Consider the following 14728-nt stretch of genomic DNA (forward strand, 5'->3'; position numbering starts at 1 on the left):
CACAGTCAAAAATAGTTAAATTGTATGCATGATAATTGTGACAACTTATTAAAAAATACAAAAAGATGTTTTCTTCAGATAGTGATAACTTAAACACATGCATTTTACCTTCTTAGAAGTCAATGGCATCTCTTTCATTAGATTGCATCCTCTTTTTCGCATCAATAGGGCTAGCTGGTAAAATTAGGGTTTGTTAGGGTTTGCATTTCCTTTCCGCTTTCCAGTTTCTTTCTGCAAGTAAATTAGCCCCTTTGAGTTAGCTTTCATTCATCAGTTAAAAAGCTTCTTCTAAGAGCTCATAGAAGTTGGCTTAAGCTCCTAGCGGACTTGTGCCAGCTGACCAAGTGACAGCTGCGGCAAGAGCTAGTACTTGTGCATACAACACCGTCACTTCCAAGTTTGTTATGAACTACCGGGTTGATGAAATTAAAGAAGGGAGTTCCAGGAGTTGCAGCATTATTGCTGCAATACTGGGGCCCACCAAAGGAACCAACTAGTGAAGATGTTCAAAAAGAAAATCCACCACAGGGAGATGACCCATTCACTTTGAGTGAGAGATGGTTTTAATAGATATAGTAGCTTGTCATGGCCGCATTTTGCAAATAATATGTTGTGAAATGATTGTAAAAGTGTTGATGTGGTTTCCTTCACTTATGAAAGCAACATGATGATCTTTTTTGCCTTTTTGTTGATAGACGGGGTATTGGTTTATGTTTTGATTATGATGCAAACTTGACCAAAGAGTGTGCTATAAACTCTTGGAAAGTATTGTGTTTTCTTGGGTCTTGTAGTAGAACATGTATTTTACAAAGATGTATTATAGGTTTGCAGAGGACACGGGTGTCGATTCATCACTTATGGCTTCAAAGAACAAAGGTGAAGGAGAAGGAAGTGTGGCATGTTAGGGAACTTGTTTTGCAGAAGAGGGAGTACAACAGATTACAGATTGTGTTCATGCTTTTGGAGGACCAAAATCTCCTCAGTGGCTCCAAAAAGGCTCAAAAATAAAAGTCTTCGAATTTCGTTGAAACTAGGAAGGGGGCGTAGTGTTTGTCATTAAGAACCCAATGACATAAACGACACCTCAATTGGAGTATGTATAACCATTTTATGACCATTAGAAGTTTGCAAGTTGTAAGGGGATGTGGAACCCACTTGGCTTATGTGGCGAAAAAATGACTAATAAACCTTTGACACATGGCGCACCAGCATTTGCCTCCTAACCCTACATAAAATAAAAAAATAAAAACATTAAAAATAATAAAATAAATAATAACAAAAATGTTATTATAGTTATAATAACCATATAATCAAAAGTGGGTAAAATGGTTATTATAAACAAATCATAATGCTAAAGTTTGGAGGCCAAACAAAATTAATCGAAATATGACATAAGTTGTATTAAAATGGTGGATATTATGGAGCATAGGTATCGACAGTGTAAGAGACATGAATTAGTTAACAATGGCATGTGATCGAGCATAAAAACATGTGGTTATACAACTAGGTGACGAGACTATTAGCGGGAATGGCAGTTAACATGACATACATATGTCAGCAGTGGCACCAAATAGTTAACATTTCAACGTGTGAAGAAGCCTACGAAATGGTGGGTGGTTAAATTTTTGGAACCATGTATTAAAATAGTTCTGACGAGCATAACGAAGGTCTAAACACTTATAAAAAATGATGAAACTACTCAACAAAATAATATCATGGGTTCGCGGGTTTGAACCCGCAACTCACCACTTGCCAATACTTTCACAACCCCCGCCAACCACGATGCTAGGCAGGCACCTTTGATAACTTTGTCAGGGGAATTTTATTTAACCTTGACTCATTATAAGCAGTGGGACGAAACGAAAACCGAGCATTGTAGAACCAAGAGTAGGACCACTCTGAGGAATGGGCACAAATTTTGAGAGAAATATATTCTAGGGGAATATTCCATAGAATATTCCTGGTACAAAATCATGAGGAATCTAAAAGATTCCCTGAGGGTCAGATTTTGACAGTGGTAGAACCATATCGACTTTATATGCATTTTCCTCAGATTTTCACAAGGAGCACAGTGGCGAGGTCAGATTTGTCATCCAAGCAGCAGATTTTTCACCCATTTCCATAAAGGAATCTTTGGGGAATATTTGAGATTCCCGAGGGTTTAGGTTTTTCCCATAGCATAAGGGGTCGAGTTTACAATCATTTTTCATGATTTTTCACCAGGAATTCAATAGTGCAGTCCATTTCTTCAGTAGAGGTGTGCATTTTTAGGCCATCCCTGAAGTGGAGCTATAAGGTGTCTTTTGTACATGCATCTAATTTGATTTCACTGAAGACTAAAGAAATATACCTCCCCACATTGAGCAGGCCCCATAGACGTAACCCACACTGGGTGAACTCCATTATCAAATTTATTTGTGTCTTTGCTTCTTGTGGTTGTCGTTTATTTCTGCTTCCTTTATATGTATGCATCTTATGGTTACATGCCCTTTTAAAAGCAATTCTATATGCATCTTTGAAGTGAAAAGATCCAGATCATAAGGGGGGGAATGTTGGATATCTAATCCACTAAGGGTTGGTGTGGAATGTGAACAATCAATGGATTCCAAGGGACCACATGGAATATGGAAACCAAGGGTCATTAGAATGTATTATAAATGTATAACTTTATGAATAGAAATGCACTCAACATTCTATCTTAATTTGTGTATCTTTCCATGTGTGTTTAACGAGTTCCATTCCAACAAACTCACTCATGAACATGATAAATTATTCCATTTATGTTTTGTTTAAACACCTTCTTTTGATGTCCGAGAATTAAAATAATATACATGAATTGATATCATCCATTAAGTTTATGGAAATTAAAGGTTATAGCATAATCCTATACTTTGTTGAAAAAAGTATATTAATATTACTAGGTAATATTTTATGTTAATGGAAATCAGATGTAACATTTACATTGTATTCTCAGACTTTCTTTAAAATTATACATCAATATTATTGTGTACTATGTATACATCTTTTTCCCTAGGATTATGTGTTTATAATTTTTTTAATTATTATATGTTTTCTTATTAATAGATATTATAAATATAGATTTATATATTTTAATATAAGTATTTTTAAGTATTTAAAATAATTTTCAAATAAATATGAGTATTATTATAGATTATTTGTTTTTAATTAAAAAATTAGATAATTGTAATTTAAAATATAAAAAGTTTCAAAAAATTATCGCTTCAATTTGATAAATATATCTAAAGATATTTCATATCATATATATATATATATATATATATATATATATATATATATATATATATAGATATTCACCCAACAAAAACCATTATATAACCAAACACTTTTTCATCAACCTTAATAACAAACCTATGCTTACTATTTTCAGCAACCAATATTAAAGACGACATTCGTTTGTTTAATAACTCCTTTACGTTTTCTAATATTAACTTCAATGTAATGAACCAAATCAATAATATTGTATCTATATGAAATGCCCTAAAAAATTAGAAGCACCAAAAACAATATGCACATTGCAAAGAAGAACTAAATAAGCTAGACAAGTTACAAGATCCAAGGAAAAGTACCTTTCCATGGAATTCTCAATTGAACATATTCAACACCAAGCCCTTCCCAGTACTGCTAAAATGTTTTGCACTTAGATTAATGCCTTGTCCAAGATACAAGCCTCTAAGAATTGTATGGAATCCATCACACAACCATATTGATTGATGCTTTTATTTTTACTCATTGCCATATGGAAACTAATGGCCACATCTTCTCTAAATTGAATTATATGGGTCCTAGAGACCAACACTTTGTCTTCTCAATTTGTAGCCAGGTAGAAGAAATACTCATCACTTGAGTGAGTCCACTATTGCAAGTTAGCCATGCTCAAGGTGGAAAATACAATTATAGTAGTCGCATTATTAGTTTCCAAGAAAACATTAACACAATTTCTAATTACCTCCCATGGCACCTTGAATATTTGGACATTTTGGTAGTTAGAAGAAATGTAATAAAGATAAAATCATATGATTGTTATGCTACCAAATAACATGTCACAAATGCACTTATTTATAAGATACGACATGATAAATATAATGAAAATGTCAAACTTGACCACATCTCCATTGTTGCACTTTCTAATGTACCTACAAACATCTTTGCTCAACTTTGCAACATTTCTTTTAACATTTTAAATATTTTCCAAGATGATCTAATCTTTACTAATAACCAAACTTATTTTTGCTTCCATCTACCTAATATGCACCAAGAAACGACAAAGATCAAAAACTTTGTCTAGAATAAAGTTGGTCTCCCCCAAAAAATATTTTTTTCACAAATACAAGTCTATATATTCCATATGAGGAATATATATATATTTCATCTATTACATTAACGTTCATCATGTCACTTTTGGGAATTGAACCTAGGTGGGGAGTATCCCAATCATTCCACTCAATCACCCAAGATAACCCCAATTGAATGGACACAAATAGGAATAGCACCATTAGCTGAATATAATACAAAGGCTCTATTTGATACATTCCCAATGCTTTTCTTGATTAGGTATGTAGTACACAACCAACCACAACAAAGAACCATTTGCATTGACTAATATGCACTCCACTTGATGTCATATCATGAAAACAAATTTTGTAGCCATATAAGGTATTGCTACTTCTTATACAACTTCATCATCCACCACCATAGTTAGGCAAGTGCTATAATATTTGTAAAGAAGAGGCAAGAAAATTCCATGCCCACCACTTTTGAAGACCTCAAATACCACCTTCAAACATTACCCATGGACAAGCTACTAGATCATGCCATGCCATTTGGGATGTGTCTACAAGGGATTAGAACACACTAGATTTATTGTAGAAGAGAGTTGATAGAAATAATCACATGACTCGAGTGCCCCACATTGTTCTTCATAGTCAATGAAATAGACAAAAAATTGTTGGACTTGCATGCTCTAGTGGAAGCTACACCAACTTCCAACTTGTTGATGCAACAACTATGGAAAACTTGTAATATCAATCAACAAGCACACAGTGTTTCTCTATACATGCATAAAAGATTTGAAATATTCCATGAGGATATGATATAAAAATACTTGCACATAAATAACTTTTGGTTTATGATATATCAAAATGTATGAGAATCATCATATTAAACCACCTATTTGACATTCTATTGATGGCTTTCATGTAGGTACAAATGGAAAGATAGGGTTTTTTTCACATCTTCATGGCTTTTTATGGTTAGAAGGTACTCCAATCATGGAAAATTTTAGACTAGGAAGATCCCATGAAAATTAATTATGTCAAATATTTCTTTGATGAATTTGTAACAACTTGGAATTCCTTAAATGACCACGATAAAAATATACACATTCACTACTCCATTGAGGATGAATCTTGTTTAAGAAATATAATAGAGCTCGCTGCTTGAAATTCATTTAGTGACTACATAGAGCTACTTAATCAAGTTCAACACCATACAAAATGTGTTGCGAATACATGTCTACATAGGAAAAGCTCCACAATTTAATGCAATAGGTATAGTTTCCCATGGAACTTACATACGGAGCCATCGCTCCTCTTTGATTATATAGTTCAAATAAATATAAGGCCACCCACAATGATGATCATCTAAACATCCATAATCTTGAAATACTTAAGATATGGTAGAAAAATATGGATTTCAAAACTATCCTCTATTATCATGTTGTTTTGAAATACAATTCCAAATACGATTCTAAAGTAGAGGGAAGGTTAGAGAGCTATCAACATATGTTGACTAGAATAAATACATTGAATCAAAAAGACCCTACTTCATATGCTTATAGGAGCTTGCAAACTGAGATTATTATTAGACTAAGATGTTACTAGGTGTCGAAGAAACATGTCATCTATTGTAAAAGATTTCCCTTTTCACATGCAGTTATCTATTCATCACAATAAATGTCGGTTTCGAAACACTCTATTAAGTCTCCCAAGATACACATGATTTCTTATTTCTATATAGCTTCAGCTCAAATTCCTATGTCAACCACCCTCCTTACTTTCATCCCCTCTCTTTCATCAAAACTCAAAAATATTCGTTATATAATTGTCATAAAAAATGATGCATGGTGATAAACATAGTCACTAGTAATTGTCCAATTTTAGCCACATTTTACAATCATGCTTGCACCAATTTTCAATACGTATAAAGACTTCTACTAGAGTGATTTGTTTTTATTTAAACCATTCTATAACTTCATAGCGAACATAGGTATCTCAAAAGATACATTACAAAATTGGGATAACATAAAAATAACCTATTAAGCATGGCATGTGAATGGTACCTTTGTTATCATTGAAGAAATAACACAAGATGAAGTTGAAGCTACTAATGCACAAATGCATCCTAACATGGAGATAAATGAGTGGAAAATTCCCTTGTTGCCAATATAGACTTTAATGAATTTGAAATCCTTGGAATTCATGACTTTGACACCAACTATTGTTGTACAACCTAGAAATTCCATAAGGGATTCTTAATTGTAGAACATAGTGCATCAAAATCAATAGAGCTTGTATGGATGTCCTACACAGGGACCAACATGTCAATCCATGTGCTAATACATTGTCACACAAAAAATATCAAACATTTGACATAAAGTTACAACATTCACATAAATAAATAAAATCATCGAACCCCTACTGATGGTCATCCAAGGTATAATTGGGACCAGAAAATTTTACCTTATTAGTTGCATTAAAGCTTCTTTGATTATCATTTGCTTTGTGGGTATAGTACGATATTACTAATTTCCCCAACCAAGGTTGTAGCATTCAACAAGCAACAACTATACATGTAGCACTTAAGATTCCAATACAAGATGTATGGCCTTCACAACCAGAAACATTGGTAATTTTTTATGAAAAGATGAAAAATATATGCTACGTTCTTATTGATGAGATGAGATTCATAGGGACTAAATTATTTGTGAAAATTGAAATTCATCTACATGAAGCATTAAAAAAAAATCCCATTTGGTAGTCACTTTATAATTTTTATTGGTGATCTAGGAAAATTTCCACTGGTTATGGACACTCTTTTGTATGGATAGGCAACCCTAAGCATGTTTATTTGGAATTTCTTCACCACTATTGTAATCTTGCAAACAATTTTTCACCAACAAGGCCAAGATGGAACATCAAGGATGTAACTCTGCTACATTAGGATTGGGAGATCCTTCAGTAGTAGATAAATACATCAGTCTAGAATAGAATGCAAAGCCTTCAATGTAACTATACACCTATTTGCAACAAATAGTTTGGTCTTCCAACATAATAAACAAATGCTAAAGTCATTGAATAGTCTAATAGCACATAGCATCGTAGAATGTCTTAGTTGTGGTGTCACTACAGAAGATGATGTCAACCAAATAAACCAAAAAATATTGTTATGTATTGGCCAACACGTTATATCCAAGTAGGATTTGTTAATGGAGCACTAAGAGTGGTCACCCAAAATGCCTACACATAGGGATCAACCCCTCCAAACTTGCCAACATATGTTCTTATGGTATTTAACACATATATTGGTCCAACATGAGCCACATCATCCAAAAAAAAGGGTACCAATCCCACCCATAAAGCATGACAACCATAAACAAACCTTTCTCATGATGGCATGGACCTGGACTATATATAAGTCCTAAGGCTTGACACTATCCAACCCAACTATCAACATTGGAAGGGTTGAATGACAAGACTTAACTATCATAGTGATATCATAAATCAAATCATTAGTAGGTTTACACATCTTGTTCTCCTTCTCTTTTGAATGTTACACAAAAATTCAAGATAGTACATTCATTGCACTGGGGAAAAAAGAAAAAGCACCCTTACATGATTTGTCCATATATCACATTTTAACAATCTCAAATATAATATCATGCTTACCTACACTCCATCTATCAATGTACTCCATACCTATGTACTATAAACTGTGTGTCTTTATCCTTTATATGGCATGGATTTATATTATTTTTTACAATGTTTTTGATAATATTCATTTACAAAATATTTCTTCATATATTTATGGCACATTTTTATATTTCATTTTACTTAATTCAAAATATTAAAAAAAACACATATTTATTACAATGCCATACCATAATACTACAACTACAAGTATTTGTTAAAAGAATAGAAAAACCATATAAATTATCTACATACAACTCCTTTCTATCATTTTTCTTATTTTTTTATATCAATATTTCTATGAAATTAATAATAATATTATATATACTCTCATTTCATCACTTTAATGATTTTTTTAATATATTAATCTTTATTATACTTTCAAAAAATTATTTATAAATATGTTTAATTTTTATTTTTATTTTTTCATTACTTCGGTGATTATATTGGCCCCTTAAAAAAATACTAATTTATATGGTTTATTTTAATATTGATGTAAAATTTATATAATGATGTTATTAGTTTTAAAAACTAAAATATAAAGTGTTTATCGTAAATAAATATTTTTATTATAGTAAAATAAATTTAAATTATTTCATTTTAGCATGTTTTTGATGTGCTAGTTATCTATCAATTTCGAGTTGGTTTTTTTAAAATAAGTAGAGATAATTTATATTAAATTTGATAGTCATATAAATTAAATAATAAGATAGGTATTAAAATATTTATTTTATAATACATTTCATATTATCCAAATTTTAAAAAATCATAAAAAATAACTAAATTATAATTTTAATTAATATGAGTATATATTTAAAAAACATGTAATAAAATTTTTAACTATGAAGATTCACTCACACTTTATCATGGTTCTTAATGCTTTGTTGCAATATTATGGGCCAATACCATGGCTTATTTTGCCAATAGGCATGTCTATTTTGAAATAGGACTCCTAAAATTTTAATTTAATTATCAATAATTATTAAGTGTATAGTAAGGATTTAATCTCCATAGAATATTCTAAAATATTTTTAGTAACCTGCACAAATCAAAGGTTGAGATTCATTAAGAAAATAGTTATGTTTTTTTTGTCTTTTTTATTAAATTCATAGGAATGGAGTCCTAAATCCTCAGGGTATGGAGACCAAGTTGCAATATCCAAAAGTGGACGGGATACATAACTAAGTTCTACTTAGACAATCCCTATGTGGGATGAAGGTTATGTCATTATGGTTTGAACATTAATTGTTTCTTTGTGGGATGGTCTAGTGGGTGGCACAATGAGATGTTATCCCTTCACATGGTTTCAAATCTCATTGAAAGACATCTTTGGCCCCTTGTAATAAGGCTCAATGAGTAGGCTCCCCTTTTTCCATAAAAATGTTTAACAACGATCTAGGGAACTTATCTTTGTATTACTATGTTTACTATGTTGCTTTGTGCATTTATATTCCACAAAAAACTTATAGTTCATAGAGCTACTTGGTATTCCAAAACCATGTAAAAAAGATCAACTAAATGTGAATTAAAACAAATCAAAATACCATCTTACTTTCTAAACTAAACTTACTTGTAATATTGTTGAATATTTTTTAAAATACAAATCTTTTCATTTTTTCCCTATCATATTGAGTGAAATCCATAGCCTCTGAAAAAAAGTTTATCCCAAAAAAGAATAACTTCCTAATAATGATGATGGTAAAGAGTGATCACACAACATTAAGCCCACTCCCAAGCTAACTTAGTGAAAAGTTAGAACCAACAAACAAATGATTAATAATCTTGTGAGAAAAGGGATAATTAGTTTGAATCTCTAATTAGCCAAATGTTAGGCAACCCAATATCAAAGTCCGGATGAAAAATACTTTCTTGATACGTATGAAGTCCACTTTACATTGATCCACAATTTTGTATGTGTTATTCGAATATCTTGATCTTGCTGGATTCCCATTCTTAAAATCCCAATCAGCTGTCGCAGACAGCCAATTTGCAGCTACACCTGCTCCCACTCTTACAAATGCAATTTTGGTAATTCTACAAGAAACCAAATTTACATGAATTGAGAAAATCCTCTGAATGATTAACAAGGTTAAAATCATATGAATTGTAAAAATCAATGTAAATTTTGCAAATATGCATTATACAATATTCAATTTTGAGAATTAAAAAACCACCGGCATTTGCAAATATGCATTATACAATATTCAATTTTGAGAATTCAGAAACCACCAGCCGTTCATGATTAAAAATGACGCTTTGACTTACAATTTTTACATATCAAGAACAATGACATATATCACACTATACTAAAAGCCTAATACGAATCTCGATTGAAGATCCCAATGTTCCTTTGCTTGTTTTACTCTCTGTGCCCGTTCTGTATGCAATCTTTCATTCCAATAGCTTCTGCACCTGCCGATTAAGACCATCACAAAAGCATATTCATATGTATAATATTCATAATCTCGAGGCAAACACAAAAATTCCAGTCATAACAAATAACGGCCCTGAAACAGAAAGAATATCCGCACCTTTTCTTCACCAGCAAACCCAACTCAGTCAAATGAACAGAATCAGCATAAACTCCCATCTGCATTTACACTAGCAGAATTCAGTGGCTTTTCCCTCCTCCTTACGTCTATAAGTCAACTTCCAATAAACGGATCAAAATAGATACCTAATATCTGGAGTATTGTTTTAAAAGATAAAGCAAACTCAGCACTCATCTTGAGTGCATTCCCTTAAAATCTAAAGGCAGCTAGCTCAAGCAATACCTGTCTGCATGTTGGGCACCTCGCCCGTTGATTGGCCGATTTGACCCCTTCAATTGTTAGTATCGATGCCCCTGTGCACGCACAAATGTTGCAGAAAACATGTCCACATCCCAATGCAACAGGATCAAACACTGTATCCTGCAGTACAATGGACTAAGATTTAGGACAACATCCAAAACATAGTGAACACTCACCAAATTAATAATGTAATAAGGGGAAGAAACGCTTCTCTCCATCATAAATCAAAGTGCACACATTGCAAAATAAGCACCAATGACAAAAGCTGATAATGTCTTCTTGTCTTTTTTTGTTTTAAATCTTTCCTTTAGAGCATGTAAAGGATAAGCATGGTTGCCAACTTGCCGAGTATGCATACCCACATCTTTTGCACAATGGAGGAAAACCAAGACGCTATACAGGTCAAACCAACATTATGGGGATGTCCACACTAAACATGGCGAGAAATCTAAAATTCTATACAATCAAATGGAATTTTATATCAAATAAACCTTTTCTCCATTATAGTTTTCTTATAGTCTGACACTAGTGGACATGTTACACCAATACACAATCTTTTTATAATAGCTATGCATATATCCAATGAAATGAATGCATAAAAACAATGACAACTACACCATTGATCTGAAGCACCACCTTAATGCAAAGTATATGAAATTACAGCAAAAACAAATTATGTGTTAAAAGGTATGTGAATGTATTGACAGAAAAAGGGACACAAAATATTCTCTTTGCTCCCGGCTCGGGCTTACTGTATTTCAATCTCTCGGAACCAACAGATAAGAAATTCTCTGAATCAGAGCCACGGAACTACAGGGACCTGTTATTAATGAAGACCTGGACCTAAAATTGCCAGCATAGTTTGAACTCACCAGACAAATAGGGCATGTCAGATTAAACTCCAACTTCACAGAATCAAGTAGCGTGCATGTAATAACAGGATCACTGCCAGTAAAGTCGCATGAGCATTCGGGAAAAATTTCCCAATATGTCCATGCTCTGGATCCCTTGTGTTGATCTGAAACGCAATCAATTCAATTAACCATGGCGACTTCAATAGCTCTATGCGCTTAGCCTGTAACTTTGTCTTGAAGTTCCGGCCATTGACAGAACTATGCACCTGTATTAAAAAATAGAACCACATACGATTAAAATCCAAAACCCAAATTTTTTTAACTACCGTCAGGACGCATAGCATTTCTAGGGGAAGGGGTGATTTTCCTATCATCTTTTTCCGAGAGCTTTTTCACTTCTCCATTGGATTAAAATGACGCATAACTAGACGGAAGCTAAGCTCCCGCTCATGGACAAGTAGCACTTTCGTTCTCATGAATGACCGGCATCACGCTTGCTAATGAATGTTAGCCAGTGGGTTGTGTAGACTGGCTATTGAATGCGCCCGCAGGGTGGATAATACTAAAGGTTATTACTCCTTGAATGCGAGATTTGGCGATTTAGAACATAGTAAATTTAATTCCAACAAAAAAAAACATTTGTCACATGAACAACGCCAATTCCTGAACTTACTTTGTCATACTTTTTCAGAATCTTTCGAATCGCAGTGGCATTCATGGCCACATAGGCGACTAAATGCCGGCCTTCTCGAATCAGTGCCTCATGATCATCAGCAAAGAAGTGTTTAACACGCCACAGATACCTTTGAAAACGGGACGCAAGATGCAGATGCAACAAACGTCTAACTCGGGCGCTGAAGCAACCCATTATCGCTGATACTTCTTTTGTAAGCTCGTAAAAGAAAATTTGGTCACAGACTGCAAAATGACATAGTGAAAATGAAAAGTTAGAAACGTTTAGGGGGGAGCAGAGGGCAATTTTGATGACTATTTGGACAAACAATGCAGTTATTTCTGTATATTAAACTCAACCTTTCGAGAACCTATTCTACCTTTACAAAGTTTATTAGCGCCAGGTAAAATTTAGTCGGTTCGTTTGTTTTTTTAAATGATTTAAGAGTTGTTATCGAGAAGAATTAGAGTTTTGACTCTCTAACTAAAATTTATTGGATTTCAAAGAGGAATTTCTTTCCAGTAGAATTAGAACTTGAATTGGGATGGGAAACTTTAAAACAAATTGAATTGTTCGCTTTTTAAATTATTGCTTCTGTCTACAACACAAACAAGATACTTATTACGACTTCAAACGGCCTAAGTAATTGAATTTGGAAATGACCTTCGCATGTTTGAATCCGAAAATACAAATATCCAATTTTGCATAATAAATGAAGATATGGCAAAACTAATAAAGGTTGACATACCTGTACAAGTTTCCGAAGAACATGTTTTGCTTGATGAGTTACATGACTTGGGAATGTGACTGGCCGTTTCCGGGGAAATCACGTTTTCTGTTGGAGGTAAACTGCGTAGCCCTACTCCAGGGTCCGATGGGGTTCCGTCATAGTATTGAACACGGCACTTTTTCAAAACCTTTTTCAATCGTTTGTATCCCACGTGCGAACATTTCTGTAGAAAATGCTCGTCTGCTCCGTGTAGATATCGGAAAATCTCTCCCCAAATTTCATAATCACAGCCTTTAAAACATCAAACAGAAGAAATAACATAAAAATCCCGTCATTTAACGGAAACAGCCCAAGAACTTAGAAATAAACGGGAACAGTCCAAGAACTTACAAATATACGACGGTGATGCTATTTCTTAACAGCGTTCAGTATATACGACGAGACTAGTAAGACGGTAAATTGAATATAGGACTGTTGAAAACCAGAAAAATCACCTGAAACTCTCCTGGCTTTCTTGCAGGCGGAGAAAGATGCGATAAATCGAAAAGCTGAAGATATTAACAAGTGTCGCAGACTCCTGAAATATGAACAGCTACACAATTCGGAGATCTTAAAGAGCGAGCCTAAATTGAGAAATTCCAGACATAAAGAAGTCTGCATTAAGTGCTTTAACAGAGCTTGGAATCTTTTCAATCTTTGGGACCTCAGTAGCCAGCAATCATTCGGCATTAAATCCTTAACGAAGAAACGCGTAAAATCCTTGAACTAAATGTTTCAGGAGCTTCCTTGGCCTCGTAAAGTCCGTTGGACAGCTCTCAACAGAAAGGAAATAGGACTGACTTCCAAATATGTAAACAATCAAAGCCAAACGCCAAACCCCGCAAAAATATTGGTGATTTGCTATTACAAAGCTGAATCGCGCGTTTGCGTTAGCCTTTAACGGATCAGGAATTGTGAAAACGAATCCATTTAAATTTTCAGAAATTCAAGAGCACAAGGGCAAAAGATTCTTGAATTTTCCTCAGAAAGATCACCTTCTATAGTTTGTCAACGAAAGTGTACGGCTAGATTATATACAATCACACATACCAGTATCGATTTGGGATTTGCGTGACAGCCATGGTGTCAAATGATGTCCATCCAATTTTTCTTTTCTTCTATTTTCCTTTATTTTAACGAATGAAATTCCGAGATCACACCACAGCAGACCACACCAAGAAGTTGAATCATTATACGCACCAATCTTGTAGTCAAAGCGCATTTTCTAACTTGTAGTCAGAAATGGATTGAGCATATTTAACATGGAACGGAATCTGAATAATTATTATAGAAGAGCGTGACAGAAGCAAAGCCGGCCGCACAGTACGGCACGGAAATCACTGAACCACTAACGATAATGTATTCAACCCATTTCTTGTAACTCTGCTTTTGAGAAAAAGCGATATATACCTTTGTTTGTTTTTTAATATGGAAAAGATTTGGTTGGTACATAATACATTCCTTCACTTCTTTTTATAGGATATCATAGTAGGCCACTAACTTTAGCTCTTTATCACTGTATTTGCAATAAGAGGAATGATAACAAATGGACTTTCATTCAACTCAGCCCAGTTATGGCTTGAAATATGTATTGACCTTGAGGTACAATTATTTTTTTCCCAATTAAAAATCCG

General features: G+C 33.6%; 1 pseudogene across 1 annotated transcript; it reads right to left on the reverse strand.

The window, feature by feature from the left end:
* Window positions 1–10110: 10110 nt before the first annotated feature.
* LOC149166641 (putative E3 ubiquitin-protein ligase BAH1-like) lies at window positions 10111–13337 on the reverse strand (annotated as a pseudogene). The gene is made up of 6 exons (XR_016260892.1): window positions 13074–13337; window positions 12326–12570; window positions 11671–11918; window positions 10781–10918; window positions 10538–10596; window positions 10111–10418 (listed from the first exon to the last, which is right to left on the reverse strand). The product of XR_016260892.1 is annotated as a putative E3 ubiquitin-protein ligase BAH1-like (transcript).
* Window positions 13338–14728: the final 1391 nt, after the last annotated feature.

Source organism: Pinus tabuliformis, chromosome 5_1, assembly GCF_031772625.1.
Source record: "Pinus tabuliformis cultivar Carrire ecotype Pingquan chromosome 5_1, CPIR1, whole genome shotgun sequence".
Lineage (NCBI taxonomy): Eukaryota > Viridiplantae > Streptophyta > Pinopsida > Pinales > Pinaceae > Pinus > Pinus tabuliformis.